This window comes from Gobius niger (genome assembly GCF_951799975.1).
Source record: "Gobius niger genome assembly, chromosome: 22".
In the NCBI taxonomy this organism is placed as follows: domain Eukaryota; kingdom Metazoa; phylum Chordata; class Actinopteri; order Gobiiformes; family Gobiidae; genus Gobius; species Gobius niger.
The window spans coordinates 13,919,702-13,941,011 of NC_136873.1; positions in this window are offsets into that span (position 1 = coordinate 13,919,702).

The following is a 21,310-nucleotide window of genomic DNA, read 5'->3' on the forward strand; positions in this document are numbered from 1 at the left end:
TTGGCAGTTTTACTTTCTTATTTCAAGCAAGATTTACCATAGAACCATCTGAAATGTCCTCAAACTAGCAAAATAATCTTGGTCAGATCAGGAAAAAGGTCTAAATGAGTGAACACCCCTCAAAACAAGATATATATTTCCTCAGTTCAACTCATTTAAACCAACCTTTGATATTTACTTTTTGTAGTGCACACTGGCAGCTTTCCTGCCGCAATACACACTAATAGAATCACAAAGAAGAAGCTAACAGGCTAACGGGCAAAGCTAACTGCAATTATCTCCATTGTGTAACTGGATGAACAATATCCCTCTGTCCCTTCGTCTTTTCTGTCAGCGTAGTATTTACTCTCACGGACAATTAATGAGTAAAAAAAACGCAACACGCTACGACACCTGCAGTGGCGCTTGTGGCCTCTAGGGGCATGAGTTACTTAGTTTTGCTTGAAGTAAATGTATGCAATTTCTTCCTTAAGACAATTCTCCACTGCACATTCTTATTTTTTTTGATGAACCTGTAGAGTTTCCATTATATTTCCATATTTTTTTTTATTATTATTGTCTTTTAATGTCTTTTAATGTCTTCCTGCGCTCGGTGAAGTGAAAGGAGGGAAACTTTCAGTCGTTTCTGTGTTTGCGTTTCGCCTGGGCCGCATTAAAACCCGTGTTCGGCTCCAATCAAATCTCATTGTGACAGGCATTAGTGGATTATCCTCTGCGGCCCCTGGCTCAGAGCGGGGCCCCCGGGGCTCCTGCCTCAGTCCGCGCCGTGGCCTGGTCCGGCTGGATGTATGGACAGGATGGGACGCTGCGCTTCACTTGCACAGGTAGGGGCCGGGGCCATTATACAGTAGAAAATCGACTTTTGTAGAGAGAGTTTGACCGTGTTACAGGGTTGTTTTCTCTTCAAAAACAGACCTGGAGCTGTGTCTGTGAGAGAACTTTAAATATTCACCAACGGCTCGTCCCAAAAAAGCTCCTCCCAAGGTTTTACGTATCCAGAAATCAATTTATAAGATGAATTGTGGAGTAAAAACACTCGCCATAGCTTCACTACAGCCACACGGGGCGCCAGATTTCTCTCTTTATTGATACAGCTGCGCAGCGAAGGGAAGCAAGAGGAGAGGTGGGGGTGGAGCTTAAAATGAGTTCATCTGAAAATCAGGAAGTGAAACTACTGGATATGTTTGTTTCAGCCGTTTTAGATCGACGTTGCATTTTCAAACCAACCAAATGTAAGACAGTGATGAACATGTGTTTCCAAATATCTGCAAAAAGCGCAATACTCTTCAAACAGATCATATCGTATCGCAATATCAAGTATCAATGCTTCATCGAGTATCGCGATACTTTCAATACTTCTTTTGTTTTCCAGTAGCAGCACTTTGTTACATTTTGTGTTAAAGGAACAGGCCGCCGTTTTTCCATACTGAGATATGTTCTTACCTGAGCTTAGACGAGTTGATATGTACCTGTAGGAGGAATATACTAGGAGAGGCTAAATGCTAACAACATCTTTGGTCGTTTTGCTTGATTGAGGGCACACACAAAGACCAGACAGGTATGTATCAACTCGTCTAAGCTCAGGTAAGAACATATCTCAGTATGGAAACATGGTCGCCTGTTCCTTTAAATAGCCAGCACAGCCTATCACCTATCTACCATCTTGTGGAACCCCCTTGTACCGCCCCACCTCAACCTCAAGGGGCAGCACTCCTGCTCTCAGCTGAGACCTCTACCCTCTTTTTAAATAACATTTTACATACGTTTATGTCAAAAAAACTATTCTTAAACTGGACGTAGCTTCTGAGCTTAGGCTTCTTTAACACCTCCCCTTTCCATTCCTCTTTGTTCGATTTTACAGTGTAAATTATTTTGAAATAAGTATTGCATTTCCACTTTTAACAATATCTGGAGGACCTCTTTGGACCAGGGGTGGCTAGACCAGAGCAACGCCTCCTTCGACCTACAAAACTGACCTAAAGAGATCTCTTCCCTTGCGTTTCATCACTTTTTTGTCACTATTGTGTTGCTTTTTTTGGGGGGGGGGGGCACTTTTTTATTACATCAACCCATTTTTGTCACATTTTCATATTTTTGTCACTTTTTTGTTGTGTTTTTGTGGATTTTTGTTTCTCTTTTGTTGCTCTTTTCATTCCAAATCTCCTCTGCAATCTAAAAAATTGCAGAGGAGATTTGGGTAAAGCCATACTGGACAGAATGTGTTCGGGTTCAGGTGGTGGTGAAGAGGTTAACTTCCCCCAGTCTTTACACTCTATAATAATGTGTGTTATTGTCTCTGGAAAGTGAATGCTGCTCTGTGGTTGTAATACTGTGACCGGCCACATGGGGGCAGCATTGAGCAGTGAGCGTGAGCCCTGAGACTGAGGACGTTTGAGCTGAAGTTGAAGCACATGTGGAGAAAAAAAGTAAAAAAAAAAGTACATTTGCTGCAGGACTGTACTTGAGTTGAGGTTTTTGAGGCTCTGTGCTTTACTTGAGTAGGATTTTTGTTGAGAACGTATTACTTTCACTACATTTGAAATATAAATATAACACACTCCAGAGTAAAAAGTACATTTGTCCAGGTGTTCTGTTCATTTTAAAAGCCTAATAATGCACACTCTATGCACAGTAGGTGGCGCTGTGGAGATGTACTGTCAAATGGCACTTGTTAATCACTGTCCTGTTGCCGTACAGGAGGGGAAATATTGCGAAATTTACATGTTTTTGAAGCTTATTATAAACAAAACAATGTAGTTTCTCTGTCATCCAGGTAGTCAGGAAAGGAGAATCAAAAACACTGGACTTTAAAAAAGAACTGACAGTTCTTTTTTCGTATCGATATCGGGGTCCGATATCGATACGAAGGGGGTTGGCAGGGCCGATAGCCGATATAAAGGCCAATATTTTAAGTCATTTAATTCAGCGTTGTTTTTCTAAATCTCTCAAATAGCCTAAAGCTAAGCATTTACTATTATAATAAAGGTTTCTATCATAGAAATATATAGAAATATTGGTCGACCGATGTGGGGATTACAGATGGAAACTAGCATAGTGCTAAATCTGGTGTAGCCATCTTGTTAATGTTACTGCACACTGTCCTTTCAGTAAACTAAACTAAACTAAACTAAACTAAACTAAACTAAACTAAACTAAACTAAACTAAACTAAACTAAACTAAACTAAACTAAACTAAACTAAACTAAACTAAACTAAACTAAACTAAACAAAACAAAACAATTTTCGGGTATTTTGATTGGCCGATGCCGGTTTGCACCACTGATATTTTTGGCCAAATGTTAGAACTGTCTATAATCCTGTGCATGAAGCTGCTAAATGTGTCAGTGTTGAACTGTGACAGCAGGGGGCGCTGTATAATTATGTCTAGTAGTTCATTCAGATGGAGCTGGTTTGAAAGACAAAAATCTGTAGATTCCAAAGCCTCTATCTCTTATGGTTACGAAATGATACGCAAAAGTTTATAAACTAAAATATGTAAAATAGATACAATTTTCACCAAGATGTTTCTGTTCTTCAATAAGTTCTGGGAAGTTTTTTGTCACTGATATATTGTGTTATTGTTGCGTTTTTGTCACTTTTTTGTTGTATTATCATCCTCGATTTCGTCTCTGATTTTACGGTTTATTTCAAGAAGCTTTTAGATTTGGATAAAGCCAAACTGGAGAAAATGTGCTCGGTTCAGGTGGGGATTCAGAGGTTAGTAAGTATGATAAGCTTCATTTCCTAGTTATCCAGAGTGTTTTGATTTCTGGAGGTATACATTTTTTTGATTCAGTGATGCAGTGCTTATATTTGAAGAGCTTACTGATGCTAGGCTAGTGCTAGGCTAGTGCATGTCTATGGTAACTAGTAGCCTGCATTAAAAACAGTCTGACCCACAGTGCACCTGAGGCCTATAATAACACCAGACTACCCATATATGTTGCATTAAAAATAACATATATTTGAGCAGCATCAGCTTCGTGGTTGTATAAGCTACGCAGCGGCGGAGTGATCTGCTAGAAAATAGTCCCTCAAAATATGGTAATTCATGTGATGCGAGGTCAGTTATGTTCAACACAGACATTTATATAGTCTGGGGTTATTACAGGCCTCAGGTGCACTGTGGTGTGGCTACTAGTTACCATAGACATGCACTAGCCTAGCACTAGCCTAGCACCACTAAACTCTTCAAATATAAAGACTGCATGAATAAAAAAAAATCTCTGGATAAGTAGGAAATGAGGCCTGATGTCAAAAATCCTGAAATATCCCTTTAAATACTTACTAACCTCTTAATCCCCACCTGAACCGAGCACATTTTCTCTAGTTTGGCTTAAAACGGAAGAAATGCCTACTTGAAGTCAATGTTTTAAACGTTCATTTAATGTCAACTTGACTCTTGTGGAGCACTGTGTTCTCTCGCACAGGGGTTCCCAAACTTTTTTGTCTGGGACCCCAAAATTAACACAAAAGAAACTCAGGTCCCCCATTGTATAAAGTTATTGCCTCTTGCGCTACTTTAGGGAAGAAAAACATGTTAGAATCAAGTTAATATATACCCAAACAGTTTATTTTGAATAATTGAATGGATTTCACTAATTATAGGTTGGTAGAGTAAAGTGGGGGACTTGGGCGGGGGTCCCCAAATGATTTCAAGATGGAACAAAAAGAAAAATGCTACTGTTTTTAGCACCTTTTTCCGCGTGAGCCTATAATTAGTGAAAAAAAATGTACATATTAACTTGATTATAACATGTATTTCTTCCCTAAAGTAGCGTAAGAGGCAATAACTTTATACAATGGGGACCCGAGTTGTTTTGGTGTGTATCTTGGGGTCCCCTGCTCGAGCACATCCCTAATTTTTGCAGCATTGTTCAAAGTTCAACTCAAACATGACCAGGTTTTTCATGCAAACTGTTTTTCATGGTTGTATTTTTGCAATAGGAATAAAAAACTCACGCTCAAAAAAGGTAGAGTAAAGTGGGGGCCTTGGGCGGGGGTCCCCAAATGATTTCAAGATGGAACAAAAAGAAAAATTCTACTGTTTTTAGCACCTTTTTCAGCGTGAGCCTATAATTAGTGAAAAAAACTGTACATATTAACTTGATTATAACATGTATTTCTTCCCTAAAGTAGCGTAAGAGGCAACAACTTTATACAATGGGGACCCGAGGTGTTTTGGTGTTTATCTTGGGGTCCCCTGCTCGAGCACATCCCACAGATCCACAACCTCGGCCTTTTCGCCGGTCAGATTTCTGTCTGGATTATTCCTGCCTCGGTGACCCGTGTGCAGACTGTGGCGGCGGCGGAGCTCGCAGATAGAGAGAGATAAAAGCTGCTGACGGAGGCCGACTCTCAAAACCAACTCTCAGCAAAAACATCGTTAATGATTGCCGCGCTTTATCACGGGCTGTGATTGATTCACGTCTTGCATGGCCCTGCGTGTTTATTGATGCAATTGTTTACTTATTTGGTGCACAGAGGCTACCTGAGTTTTTCCCTTCTCCTCCGGTCTTGACGGGGCTGGAGACGAAAACAGGGGCTAAGATAATGAAATCAACGAGTTTAGGAGATACAGAGGACCGGGCTGTCGTGTGTTGATTTAAAATGACACATAAGTACAGGAGGAACTTGTCACACTGCAAAAAATAATTTACTAGATTAGTTTAGATGTCTTAATTTGAGTTTAATAATCCAAATGTTAGTTCTTTTGACTAGTTAAGATGTAGTTGGGCATTTGACCCAGAATATTTCACTTGTTCTGAGATGTTTCTGACTCGTTTCAATACATTTCACCGTTATTTCAAGTAACTTTCTCTGCCAATGGGGTAAGAAAAATGGCCTCGTCCCATTGGCAGTTTTACTTTCTTATTTCAAGCGAGATTTACCATTGAACCATCTGAAATGTCCTCAAACAAGCAAAGTAATCTTGGTCAGATCAGGAAAAAGGTCTAAATGAGTGAAAATCTTTCAAAACAAGATATATCCTCAACTGAAGTCATTTAAGCCAATGCTTGATATTTACTTTTTGTAGTGTATATATCAAAAATATATGTGCTCATTTGTGCAGCATTGTTCAAAGTTCAACTCAAAATGACCAAGTTTTTCATGCAAACTGTTTTTCATAGTTGTATTTTTGCAATAGGAATCAAAACTGAGCAGGATGAGTTCAATAACCTGGCAAAGAAAAGGCATGTCAGCCGCAAATAGCATAAGGCTGGCTTCAAATCTAAATCCTTGCAGTCTTTGAACATAAAGAAGGATCTTATGACTATGAATAAAATAAAACATTGCTTTGTGCTCCGTAAAACTCAGGCTCAGGCTCAGGCACAGGCTCAGGTCAGACGGATCTGAGGCCTCCTTGTGAAGCGGAGGTGTTTCTGGCGGAAAAAAAGGGGTGAAGAAGAAGAAAGTTCGATGTCGGGTCTGTCTCGAGAGAAGACAAGTTACTCCTCTGCGGAATAAATAGCAAACAAGACAGGAGAGTAAAATGTACTTTCTGACTTAGACACAGAACTTAAAATAAACCTACCCCTTATCTCTCATTCAGGAAATCATCACATAAACTTTCAGCTACACTCATGCAAGAAACCGATGCATGAATCTGTGCTTACGTATTAATAAAAATCGTTTATGATCGTACAAATGTCATAAAGGATTTATCGTTTACGGTTGTACAAAAATAAATACACCACATGGTACTTAAAGGGATATTTCAGGATTCTTGACATAGGGCCTCATTTCCAAGTTATCCAGAGTGTTGCTGATTCCTGGAGATATTTTTTTTTTTGTAATTCATGCAGTTCTTATGTTTGAAAAGTTTTGTGGCGCTAGGCTAGTGCAAGGCTAGTGCATTTCTATGGTATCAGCTAGCCTGCATTAAAAACAGTCTGACCCGCTCCACAGAGCACCTGAGGCAAATCACTTATAACACCAGACTGACCATATACATGTCTGTGTCGATTGCATTGTCGTTGCATTTAAAATACCTTATATTTGAGCAGCATCAGCTTCGTGGTTGTATAAGCTAGGCAGCGGCGGAGTGATCTGCTAGAAAATAGTCCCTCAAAATGCGATCATTCATGTGATGTAAGGTCAGTTATATTCCAAAAATGACTCCATCTGCAAGGGAAGGGAAAGGGGAGCTCAGAGTGTCAATGTAATGACAACATACTTTCATTTAGTTCTGTTTTATTCATCCAGTCGCGCAACCCTCCATCCCCATATGTACTCCCTGTGTCCTCCTCACTTATGTAAACATGCACTTTATATAGTATGTACCCATCACTTTATACCTTTGTATTACCGATCACTAAATAAAAAAATACAAAAAAGTGAAAAATCTGACCTTAGATTAGTTCATATCGACTCAACACACTGCAAAAAGTAATTAACTAGATTAAGGATCGGAATTTGAGTTGTTTCGACTAGCGAAGATTATTTGGAGATTAGATTATTTCACTTGTCCTGAGAGGTTTCTGTCTTGTCTCAATACATTTCATCTGTATTTAAAGTGATTTTCTTTTTTCTTTGTTGTAAGAACATTGGCCTTGCCCCATTGAGTCGTTTCAAGCTATTATTTTAAGCGAGATTACTGAAACGTCATCAAACTGGGCAAAGTAAACTTGGTACGATCAGGAAAAAAGTCTAAACGAGTGAAACCCCCTCCAAACAAGACACATTTCCTCAGTTCAAGTCATTTAAGCCAATGCTTGATATTCACTTTTTACAGTGCATAAAGAACCAACACTGCAAAAAGTAAATATCGAGCATTGGCTTAAATGACTTGAATCGAGGAAATGTATCTTGTTTTGAGCGGTTTTCACTCATTTAGACACTTTTCCTGATCGGACCAAGTTTACTTTGCCATTTCAGACCAGTTCTAGGGTAAATCTCGCTTGAAATAAGAAAGTAAAATTGCCAATGAGATAAGACCAATTTTCTTACCCCATTGGCAAAGAAAATGACCTGAAATAAGGACGAAATGTATCGAAACGAGTCAGAAACATCTCAGAACAAGTGAAATAATCCAGGACAAATGCCCAACAACATCTTAACTAGTCAAAACAACTAACATTTGGATTATTATGCTCAAATTGAGATGTTTATACTGATCTAGTCAAATACTTTTTGCAGTGAAGTGAAGTCAAATATTTTAAAGCCTTTAAACTGAACATTGTGATACTGTGAACTGCCGGCCTAAAGCAGAACAGGCTTTATTTTAGTCGTATTTGTTCATATCCCCCAAAATCCTGCTAAAACATCTAAACAAAACCTCCTTTAATGATTTTGTGGTGCTCCTGCTCCTGGCCCGGACCTCCGCGCGCTGTGACATCGCCGACAGCCGAGGCCGCAGTGGGAGCTTGCACAAGCTGTTTGCAGATAGTTATCTGTTGACAAGGTCTGTGTGGCATGACTCCACTCACCTCTCAGCGCTTTCACAGCAGCCGGACCTCGCTCACGGCTCAGTCACTTCCTCCCTGCTCAGTCCCCCGCTCACGTCCAGCTCCTTTTCAAGAGAAATAAAAAAGTCCTCATTGGTGTATATTCCATTCTAATTCTGCACGTTTTAGAGATTTCTGTGTTGTTAATGTCTCTCCGCGTCCCGCTGCTTGACCCGACTGGGAAGCGGCGGCCGCGGGGAGAAGGTAGAAATAGTCATGGATGGAGTTTGGTCAGTGGTCGAAGATTCCTGTGCAGAACTTGGACAGGACTTTGTTCGTAAACTGGAGTTTGAAGTTTCAAAGGGGAGAACGGCGGCTGGTGTTACATCAGGGCCTGAGCCGCGGTGACTTTTAGCCCCGGGGCAGAGGAGTAGGTGACTGATTATACGGATATAGCGCTCTCCCGAGGCCCGTCACGCACGCCGGCGACTGCGGCGTTATTGCTCTGTGGGACGCAGAGCGGGGAGCGGGACGGGATTTATTTAGGGTTCAATTTACTGTCGTCTCGTTGGGATTGTGATTAAAGGGATGTTTCAGGATTTTTGACACAGGGCCTCATTTCCTAATTATCCAGAGTGTTGTTATTTCTGGAGATATGTTTTTATAATTCACGCAGTTCTTATATTTGAAGAGTTTCTTGGCGCTAGGCTAGTGCCAGGCTAGTGCATGTCTATGGTATCAGCTAGCCTGCATTAAAAACAGTCTGACCCCCCCACTTATACCACCAGACTAACCATATAAATGTCTGTGTCCATAGAATAATGTTTGGAATATAACTGACCTGCATCACATGAATGATCGCATTTTGAGGGACTATTTTCTAGCAGATCACTCCGCCGCCGCGCAGCTTATACAACCATGAAGCTGATGCTGCTCAAATATATGTTTTTTTTTTAATTCTTCTATGGACACAGACATTTATATGGTTAGTCTGGTGTTATAAGTGATTTGCCTCAGGTGCTCTGTGGAGCGGGTCAAACTGTTTTTAATGCAGGCTAGCTGATACCATAGAAATGCGCTAGCCTTGCATTAGCCTAGCGCCACGAAGCTCTTCAAATATAAGAACTGCATGAATTACAAAAAAAATATAACGCTCTGGATAACTAGGAAATGAGGCCCTATGTCAAAAATCCTGAAATATCCCTTTAAGAGACAGAGCAGATTATAAACACGTCAGGAGCATTAACATTTGATTAATACGTGTTTGTAGAGCTCTAAACTACAGGGTGAGCTACGTTTATTACGATACATTAAACCCCACCTTAACCAAGCACATTTACTCCAGTCTATAGGCCAGTATAAAGTATAAAGCTAAGAACTACAAAACTGATGTAAGTTTTTTCCTTGTGTTATTGCTGCATTGTCATCACTTTTTCTGACATATATCGCTTTAGTGTAATGTTTTTTTTTGCGTTTTCATCACTATTTTGATGCTTTTTTCAAGAGGCTTTTAGATTTGGGTAACGAACTGAAGAAAATGTGCTGAGTTAAGGTGGAGTTTTTTAAAGTCTATAAAATTGCAAAGTAAACAATCATGTTCCTCACTCTACCTCCTGATTGGATCAGAAGGGTGGGGGGGCTAATCTTATTTGTTCAGCTTTTCATATGTCACTCCCAGAGCGCTTCACATGAGAGGGAGGGGGGTTCATTCAATCGATGCTGATTGGGGTGAGATACATTTGTAGCCACAGTTTCCCCTGGGGCAGACTGACAGAAGCGAAGCTGCTCACAACCACCAACCACTCACACATAGGCAGTGGGTGAAGTGTCTTGCCCCAGGACACAACAATAGTCTGCACCCCCGACCTTCCGATCATGAGACGACCCGCTCTACATCTGTGCCACTCTCTGTTTGCAAAATGTAATGTCCAAGCTCCTCCTCCTTCTGATTCTGATTGGACCTGACAGGCCAGTTCACATGAAAACTCGTCTCATTGGTCAAAGTGATGGCACAGGTGATTCGAGAGAAGGACTATACAAAAAAATGTATTATTTATTTCGACATTACGCCAAATCGCACTCGGGCACTCAATTATATGCACTCTATTATAACATTTAAACTTACAAGCCATCACTTGAAGGAAGTCATTTACATGTCAGACCTGTGCTTTTCACATGATATGAGTCTCCCAAAGAGCTTCACATAGTATTTATTCCTCTCCACACACGGTGGTGGTAAGCTACATATGCAGCCACAGTTTCCCCTGGGGCAGACTGACAGAAGCACGACTGCGCACATCCAGCTGCGTTTCCAGGGGAGATTTCTACTGGGCCACCCCGCTACATAAGGGGGCTGCATGAGGAATATTTTATACAGTAAGAAGCAAGAGTGCAGATAAAATACATTCAGTTTTCATATGGATGGGCAAAAAGAACTGTTTTCAGCCTGATTGTCAGAGTTGAGAACTGTCTCACATCCTCGTGAAGACTGTTCCAGATTTTAGCTTTAGCCTCAGCGTGTTTAGTCCCGACTCTGGGAACCACCAGGAGGCCCCTCCCTGATGTTCTCAGCTGATGCTGCTCAAATATAAGTTCTTTAAAATGCAAAATGGTTAAAATTATTCTATTCACAGACATTTGTATAGTTAGTCTGGTGTTATAAGTGATTTGCCTGCAAAAAGTCTTCAAACACAAGAACTGCATGAATTATAAAACATAATCTCCAGAAATTAGCAACACTCTGGATAACTAGGAAATGAGGCCCTATGTCAAACATCCTGATATATCCCTTTAATATCCCTAAGACCCTACATTGTGCATCACTTAAAAATAGTGATAAAAAGTGCAGCAAAAGTCTAAATGAGTGAAAATCGCTCAAAACAAGGAAACTTTTCTCAATTCAAGTCCTTTAAAGCGACTATACGGATCAAAATGATGTATTTTCCTCCCCCTACATGTTCCAGCCTTGTCCTAAGGTGGAGAACTGCCTCTAAAATCCTGCACTGTCACTCAAAAAGTTGTTAATTCGGGGCTGAAGTGCCGTCATGCATGAGCTTAATATAGAACCTGCAGTTACTAGAAAGACCTGAGGTGGCAGTAGTGAGTAAAAAATGACCAACTTGCATCTAGCCCCATTAAACCCATGTTTGATATTAACTTTTGAGCTTGTATAAATATAGGCTACACTTGGCACTACAAAAAGTCAAATTGTAAAGCTCACAGTGATATTGTGCGATTGCAAAAATCACCGTATCGCAATATTACACAAACTAAGCGCAGGATTAGTGTCGTTTTTACGGCTTCGTTCCCTTCGCCGTGGGAACGCCGCACGCTAAAGCGAGCGCCTGGAATCGCCGATAAGTGTCGAGTATTTTTTTTGAACTTCTATCTCCCAGATCAGAACAGTTTGTCAGTTCATGATTAAGACGGCCATAACTCCGGAGATTAGGCTTTATTGTCCAATATACGGCTGTTCCTTGAGGAGTTCACAGCCGCGCGGAATGGGAGCAGCGATAACAGCTCCTTTAATGACGCTGCAGATAAGATTCGGGCCGAGTGACTCATCCGCGGCTGCGTGATTCCTGCCGCCCCTCCCGCCGCCGCGTTCGGGTTTGCAATAATGATCTTGTGCAAATACGAGCAGAGCAGCGGAGAAGGACAAATCGAAGGCAAAAGCGAAATGTTGTAATTCGTGACCTCTGTACACACAAAGGCAAAAAAAAAAAGTAGAGCGTGTGCTAAAACGGCTTCGATTCAGGGTTTTCGATGTTAATGTTTGGTTAGCATCGATTACAAGGCATAAAAAAATCCAGTGTTGCATCAATATGTCACCAAGATCTTGCGTTGGTGATGGGAGAGTGTGATCGCTGAGCAAAGCCTGCTCCAGCACATCCCAAAGGTGCTCAATGGGGTTGAGATCTGGACTCTGCGGCGGTCGGTCCATCTCGTGCTCCCTGATCCACTCTTCCACAATGTGAGCCCCATGAATCCTGGCCTTGTCATGTTGGAATATAGATACAGACGGCATCTCTGGAATCGCCCATATATGGTCATTTTTGAAAACAGTTAAGGGGGAAAACAATTTTGAAAAATGTACATTTCCTCTAATTATTCAAAAACTACTGTAACAAACGCTGAATTATGAATATAGTTTTCTACTAAATAATGATACAAAGGAGAGGAGCAAAGTGGTTCAACAGCCCATAAATACATGAATAACGGAGAATGCTAACTTGATGCTACATGTTAGCATCGGGCTAATGCTAACGGTTAGCTAGCGCTAGCTACAACTGCCGTTTTTTCACTTCCACTGAACAATCTGTTGTGAGAAAATATCCATATGGGCCCGATTTACACCTGACTTTATTTATGTGATAAATAAGTTGATATTCCACCAGAAAATGGCAAAAAAGAGGGAAAATTGTGTTTCTCTAAAGATTCTATTTTCCCCCTCGGCGAAGCCACGCCCCCTTCTATGACGAGATGCCGTCTGTATCTATGCTTGTGGATCAGAGAAGACGGAATCCATTGATGGAATAACTTGAGGTCATTGAGGATGTTCTGATCTCAATCTTTGGGCACAAAGTGTTGCTGAACCGAGACCTGATCAACTGCAGCAAACCCAGATCAGCTAGTTCAGGGGTGCCCAAAGTGGGGCCCACGGGCCAAATTTGGCCCGCCGGAACAATTAGGTTGGCCCGCCAGAGAGTGACCTACTTTTGCGCCGTATCTGGTTAATACTAACTCTCTCCCATTCATTTTCAATGGCAAATATAGATGCGGTACACTTTTTGGCCACCAGCGACAGATTGGGGGCGCTGTTTCACTCCTTGAGCAACCCCTTAACTCCCACCTGAACCGAGCACATTTTCTCCAGTTTGGCTTTACCCCAGTCCAAAAGCTTCTGGGGAAAAAGGTGTGAAAATAGCAACAAAACTGAGACGAAAACAATGATGGAAATGTGACAAAAAAGTGAGAAAACTTTGACAAAAAAGTGACGAAAAAATGAAAAAAAAAAAAGACAAAAAAATGACCAAAAAAGACACACACAAAAAAGACCAAAAAAATGACAAAAAAGTGAGATGAAAAAAATGAGTTGAATACCCCCCCAAAAAAGGATGGAAAAAAAAATCTGCTTTCAAATGAGGTGTTACACTGGCCTACAGGATTTGGGTAAAGCTGAACTGGAGAAAATGCTCTCGGTTCAGGCGGGAGTGTCTTGGTATTTGTCAGTCATAGAACGTTGTAGCATCAACTTTGCCATTTTTCCAAATTTTATTGCAAAGGTCGTTGACATATATGACTTATAAAATAATTTATGCTGAACTGACACTTTCAAATTGGTCTAATGTGACATTTTCTTTAACTTAAAGAAAAGAATGAGATAAAGTCACTGTAGATACTGCAGGTACAGGTGGTGTTGTTTACATTTTGCACTATATTGCTACAATAATTGACTTTGTTCTACTAAAACTAGGCTTTTGTAGCATGTTTTTTGCATAGATAGAATTAAATGCAAATGTATACTAAAAAAAGAAAATAAAGTAACTAGTATTATTTGCAGTTATATGTTTCACGCTAACATCGCCGTGTTTGGCCCGCGACCCACAGACGCTTTTTCATTTTGGCCCTCAGAGACAAAAAGTTTGGGCACCCCGATCTATACTGTGAGTGGACTTCAGTCTCATCCAGTGGGGGGTAGTACTCAGTTACATTTACTCAAGTACAAGTGCTTGGGTAACTTTTTGAAGTAATTATACTAAGATACTTTACATGTGATCCATCCTTCGACACCGCTGGGGCGACCCATAAGGATGTGGAGCCAGGCTGATGGTCAGGATTCACCTATTGTGCATGTTTGTAGTGGTACGCGAAACCGGAGTACCCGGAGGAAACCTACAGAGACACGGAGAGTACATTCAATCTCCACAGAGAAAGGGCCCGACCGGGTGGGAATCGAACCCGGGGACTGTCTGTGAAGCGTGAGCGCCAACCGCTGCGCCGCTGTGCCGCTGTACCTCTACTTGAGTAAAAAAAAAAGAAAAAAGTTACTTTAAAGAGACTAGATGCAAGTTGGTCATTTTTATGCTCACTACTGCCACCTCAGGTCATATGTGTAACTGCAGCTTCTATATTAAGCTTGTGCATGACGGCAATTTGGACCCGAAGTAACGACATTCTGAGTGACGGTGCAGGATTTTAGAGGCAGTTGTGGTGAACAGGTCTGAGCTCATTCTACACATTAGGACATGGCTGGAACATGTAGGGGGAGGCGTAGGCAAGTTTTTAGGCCCAAAGTAAACACAACAAAACCACACACTGGAAAAATTATACAAGATACAAATGTTATAGCGCCAATGGAACAAGAATAAAACCCACTTGAAATCAGACAAACAACTGAAATGGCAGAAAATTATCTGAATTAAGAGAATAACAACTACTAGAGGTTTTATCTCGTCTAAGACCAGACCAAATCTACTCAAACTTTAGATTTCAAGTAGATTTATGTCATTTCTGCCTTAAAACAGTTATTCTTTCTCCAGTGCACTTCATTCAAATGCCAGTGTTCTGCATAATATATGACCTTGTTTGGTGTATTGACAGTATTTCTACCCATTTAACTCTAATAGCGTTAAAAGTTCTCTCTGATTTGTGTAATAATGTTGCTCAAAATCATCTTGAGGGCCAGAGGTTCTCTGCTGGAGGGCCGGATTTGGCCCCCGGGCCTGACGTTGCCTACCCCTGATGTAGGGGGAGGAAAATACTTAATTTTAACATTTTTAAACTCTGTATAGTCCCTTTAAGTGGCAAAGATGTAATAGATGTAGTTTGAGTTTCATGTACTTTATTCTTCTTTGTATATTTTTGGGGCATTTCCTTCATACTGTACTAGGATTTTTACATCGTTTTGTTTCTCATCATTTATGTCACTGTTGAATCGCAAATCAGAGCAAGACACTTCACCCTCTTTTCCTCCAGTCTCTGCAAACACTAGTGCATGAATGAGAGAGTGAATGGGTGACTGGTTCTTTGCTGTAAAGCGCTTTAGGCCTAATGAAGGTAGAAACGTGCTTTATAAGTTGAAACCATTTTGACATTCCTGCAAAAATATGATTTTCTTGTTGAGCAGATCATCAGGAGCTTGTTTGGTGTCACTGCCATTTTATCAAAGTTCGGTTTCTCTTTTACCAGATCAACAAAATGTTCCACAGTGAGGCTTTAACTTTTACAATTCACCAACATGAGATGCCCCAAAGTGCTGTTTAAACCTCCACTAAAGCTCGATTCAGGCTCTTTCCCTGCTTGGCGTTTCCTCCCTGGCTTGTTCCAGTGTTTGCTCCCGGGTGTCACGGCTTTTATGGGTCGCCGTGTATAATTTGAGCACATTGTTAAAGCGGCTGAAATGCACGCGGTTTACGGGCGGCGAGGTCTGGGTGAACTCCGGATCGTTGACCTGTTGCTGTGTACCGCCACTTTCTCCTCAAATACACGGCTACTGTTTGCTCTGTGGCATGGGGAGGCGGTTTTGCGCAAGAGCTCTATTTATTTATGAAAAAACAACCCGATTGGACGGAGCGGGACAGTCTGTGTCCAAGAGTGAAAAAAAAAAGTCTCTCACTTTGATCCAGGGACGGGTCATATATGAGGGGATGAAAGATCGATTTGTGGGCCTGTCAGATTTAGATGGTTCTTTGGTTGTTTTGTGGCTTCTGCATTTTCCCTCTCCCTCCTCCTATTGGTCAAACTTCATCAAGCTCTGAGTGAGAGGCAGATATAATCCAATCACAGTGAAGTGTGAACTCCCAGAAACTTGTCCCTATTTCACAAAGGCAATAAAGTAATGGGATTGATCCAAGTATACTTCGCTTGGGTGGCCTATAGATTACAGACGGCATCTCGTCATAGAAGGGGGAGTGGCTTCGCTGAGGGGGAAAAACAATCTTCAGAGAAACACAATTTTCCACACTTTTTAACCCTTTTCTCCTGGAATATGAACTTATTTACCACACATGATAAAGTCAAGTGTAAATCGGGCCCATAGCAGGGGCGGACTGGGACTGAAAAACCGCCCTGGACTCTGACCAGCCTGGCCCAAATTAGCGTAATTGTGCACTTCCACAAATACATATTTTAACCTCTTACCCCCCGCCTTAACAATAACGAGTGCATTTTCCCCAGTTCGGCTTTTTATAATTATTTTTTTGATTGGTATCATCAGCAAAAAGAACGGGAAAGGTGGTCGTAGAAACAGAAGCAAAATCATTAATATAAATAATAAATAATACTGGTCCCAAAACTGAACCTTGTGGCACACCATACTCCACGGAATTCCTTTTAGATTCATGTTTTTTTATACTGGGCTTTACCCAAATCTAAAAGCTTCTCGACTGGAGACCAACAATGTAAACGCCTTATTTGAAAGCTAAGACCTACAAAAGTGATGGAAACTTTTCGTCACGTCGCCGCATTTTTGTCACATTTTTGTTGTTTTATTAATGATTTTTTCTATCATTTTTTGTTGCGCTTTTCTCACGTTTTTGTTGACTTTTCATCCTCTTTTTCTCGCCATTTTGATGCTTTTCTTTTTAGCTTTTAGATTTGGGTAAAGCTCGGTTGAGGCGGGACCGGTGGCCCTCGAGCCAGTGGCCCTTCTGTGCTCTTCCAGAATGGACACATGGCCAGTCCGCCCCTGGCCCATAGGGGTATTTTCTCACAGCAGATTGTTCAGTAGAGGTGAAAAAAACGGCTGTTGTAGCTCGCGCTAGCTAACCGTTAGCATTAGTCCGATGCTAACATGAAGCATCAAGTTAGCATTCTCAGTTATTTATGTATTCATGAGCTGTTGAACCACTTTCCTCCTCTCCATGTCTTTGTATCTTTATTTAGTAGAAACTATATTCAGAATTCAGTGTTTGTTAAAGTAGTTTTTGAATAATTAGAGAAAGTTTAGATTTTTCTCCAAATTGTTTTCCCCCTTAACTGTTTTCAAACATGACCATATATGGGCCATTGATTGAACTGATGATGTCAAATTGTGTATTCATTTATTTATTTTGGTCGCAGCTCTTTTTCACAAACAATGAATACAAACGTCGACGAAAACACAAAGTAAAAGCTCATCTGACATTTGAGGGAAAACTGCACAATTACATTATTGGCAGAATTGATTACAGTTGTGAAGGATTTTCATCTTGCAATTACGGCAGCAAAATCAGCATTACGTTATTACAAGAGATGCACCGATCAAGCTTGTTTTTGCTTCCGATACCGATACTGGGGGTTTGAGCATCTGCCGATATCCGATTTGAACCGATACCAAAAGACTTTTTTAGATCAATAAAATCTTAGCTTTTCTTGTCATGATGTTACGGATCAATTATTAATTATATGTATTAAAAAACGAATGGAAAAAACATTTAACATTTTGGCGGCACGGTAGTACAGCGGTCAGCGCTCTCGTTTCGCAGCAAGGAGGTCCCGGGTTTGATTCCCACCTGGACGGGGCCTTTCTGTGTGGAGTTTGCATGTTCTCCCCGTCTCTGTGTAGGTTTCCTCCTGGTACTCCGGTTTCCCCTACCACTAAGAACATGTACAATAGCGGTCAGAGGGACCTGAGTATGGAGTACAATTGTCTCATGTAAAGCGCTTTGTGACCATGTCTATGAAAGGTATAAATAAAGATCTTCTGACAAGGATCACTGGACTTTCGACACTATCCTTGGTACAGGCTATTTTACATTCATATAAACTCACATAGAGTGATCTGATCAGTTATTCTTTAAAAGCATTTTATAAACCAAAACACAAACACTTGTCTGTTCCAGTAGTGGCTGATTTTATTTCATTAGGCTACTTTAGGTACTTCTTTTTTTTTTTTTTGTGATCAAGTTTTTATTGAGTTGTGCATGTTATCAGGTTTACATACCAATTCCATATGCAGCACATTTAAAAAAAATATTTTTTCCCCCTCACCCTTTGTGATAATGGGTCTTTTGGTTTCTTTTTAGTTTCTGACCTTGATCAAGAGCATTTGGCTACAGTCGATGGAGAGTCACTTGATTAGTGGAGCTCCATTTCTCCGCAGGAAATGACGTCAGCTCTACTTTTTTTTAGGATTAGTGTTAGTTTCGATTAGCTTAAGCTAGCATTGTCCTGCAGAGGTGACGTCATTTCCTGGAGCTCCACTGATCACGTGACCCTCCACTTGCCGCATCCAGTTCCTTCTCGCCTTGATTGGTCATTAGCATGCTCCAGCTAGCTTTGGCATGCTATTGCTAGCCACTGCATTTTGTGCGGAAATCAGAAATACGTTTGCGGAGGAACTCTGTGATTTAATTCCTCAGGTTCTTAGCTTCAAAGTGACATACTGCAGGCCCACATTCACTTAGATTTAGTTGGGGAAAGTTGTGTTTTAAAGGCGATATCCGATGTCCAGTATCGGATATCGGATATGAATACTCAACGGTGAGCATTCTGTTAGTCACAAATACTCATAATTGGGAAAAGTACTTGGTTATTTCTCTGTTTTCATGGCCACCCGGTTGTATTAGCCGTCACCTCTTAACCCCCACCTGAATCGAGCACATTTTTTCCCAGTTTGGCTTTACCCAAATCTAAAAGCTTCTTGATAAAAGCGTCAAAATGCAACAAAAAAGCGTTAAAAAAAATGATAAAAGACCAGCAAAAATGTGACAAAAATTGGAATAATTGTCACAAAAGAGCAAGGGTCAAAAGAGCAACAAAAAAAATGAACAAAAAAAGAGACAAGTTGCAACAAAATGACTCAAATGTGGCAAAAATGCAATGAAAAAGAACGTGAAAAAAGTGACAACACAAGGAAAAGACGCTACAAAGGCCTGTAGGCTGTAAGCTCCAGTCAAGAGGCTTTTAGATTTGGGTAAAGCCGAACTGGAGAAAATGGGCTCAGTTAAGACGGGTGGTAAGAGGTTAAACAAACTGTGAAATGTGCAGAAGTTTAAGTCATGATTTTTCCTCATTTACTTCCATTTTCCCACAGTTCTGGTTCAGATTAAATCTTTTTTAAGTCTTATTTTCTTATTATCTTAAAATGTAAACTTGTTTCATTTGAATTAAAGGCCATTTCCTTTGGGCTGTAGTAACCCTTGTTGGTTAGGGGGTGGTTTTGGTGACATGGCTTGTGTCCAGTTCATTCACTGTCTGACCAAAACACGAAGTCGCCACAAAACAAAGGTCACAGGCTCTAATATTGGAAACATTCCATCACAGCACCAGCTCCAAAAAGCTTCTGCAATGTCAAAAGATCCAGCGTTGCATTAACTTTTCAGCAAGATCTTGTATTGATGATGGGAGAGTGTGACCGCTGAGCAAAGCCTTCCCCAGCACATCCCAAAGACTCTCAAAGGGGTCTGCGGAGGCTGCCGTCATGCACAAGCTTGATATAGAAGCTGCAGTTACACATAAGACCTGAGGTGGCAGTAGTGAGTATAAAATGGCAAACTTGCATCCAGCCCCTTTAAGACAAATTTAGTCGACTTTGCATTTGTAATATTAATTAAAATCATATGTAATCTTGTTCCTCTGCTTCATGGAGCTGCTCCACATGAACAAAGCTCAGAGCTGATCCTTTGGCAGTGATGATCTGAGGCTCTTTCAGACGGTCATTAGAAGTTTGGATGATTTTAGTCTCACTTCATTTTTACGTAGTCTTTTTTTAGTCGACTAAAATATCTGGACATTTTAGTCAGAGATTTAGTCTCATGAAAAACTTCTGATTTAGTTTTAGTCCAATTTTAGTCGTCAAAAATATCACTTTGACTGAAATTAGTCAATGAAATTGGTCAGGCATTGGATGAGATACCGTTTTGCTCAAAAGTTTACATAACCTGGCAGTATGTAGTACAATATTTCAAAGAATATGAAAGATACAAAAACACAAAACGTTTTTTTCACTCATAGTTAGTGGTTGTTTGAAGCAGTTCATGGTGAAGGGTGAAGTTCACTCTTTTTCAATCATAATGAAAAAAGAAAGTAGCAAAATGACCCCCCCCCCCCCCCCCCCCCCGTATTTCCCCTTTAACATCAATGGCAGCTTGGAGTCTTTTGTGGAGAAGGTTCTTTATATAATCTAATGGTTAAGTGGTCCATTCCTCTTGATCATAAACTTTTGATCAGGGAACTGAGCGCATTTTCTCCAGTTTGGCTTTAGCGACCACCTACAAAAGTGGTCGCTATGTTTTTGTCACATTTTTGAAGCATTATTGTTACTTTTCCGGCACGTTTGTCGCGTTTTTGTGCCTCTTTTGTGCAATTAAAAAAAAAAAAAGTTGGGTTATTTGGTCGGGACAGTGACAATGAACATACATGGGTGTCATGCATGTAAACACGCCACACTGGACTGTAAAACCTGGACGAATTCCATGCTCACTCTCAAACACACTCTCATTCATCCTGGCCTCTTGTACACACCGCCTTTACTCTGCCCAATCCCATCAGACCTGGGAAGCTAAGCTAGTTTAGATGAGTTTTGTAGGTCTTAGCTTTCAAATGAGGCGCTACACACTGGCCTGTGACCTGAAGGTCAAGCTGAACTGGAGAAAAGGGGCTGGATGCAAGTTTGTCATTTGTATACTCACTACTGCCACCTCAGGTCATACATGTAACTGCACCTTCTATATACATATACACCTTTTTGAGCCACAGTGCAGGATTTTAGAGGCAGTTGTGGTGAATACTGTATGTCTGAGCTCATTCTACACATTAGGACATGGCTGGAACATGAAGGGGGAAGAAAATATAGTCCTTTTAAGGTCGTGGTTAGAGGTTAGGAAAAAACAAATCTTCTTTCTTGATTTAATTGTAAACAACTTCTCGAAATTAGTCACACGAATAAGGGGTAAATGTACTCATATCAAGAAAACGTCACCTATTTCTAGATTACTTGC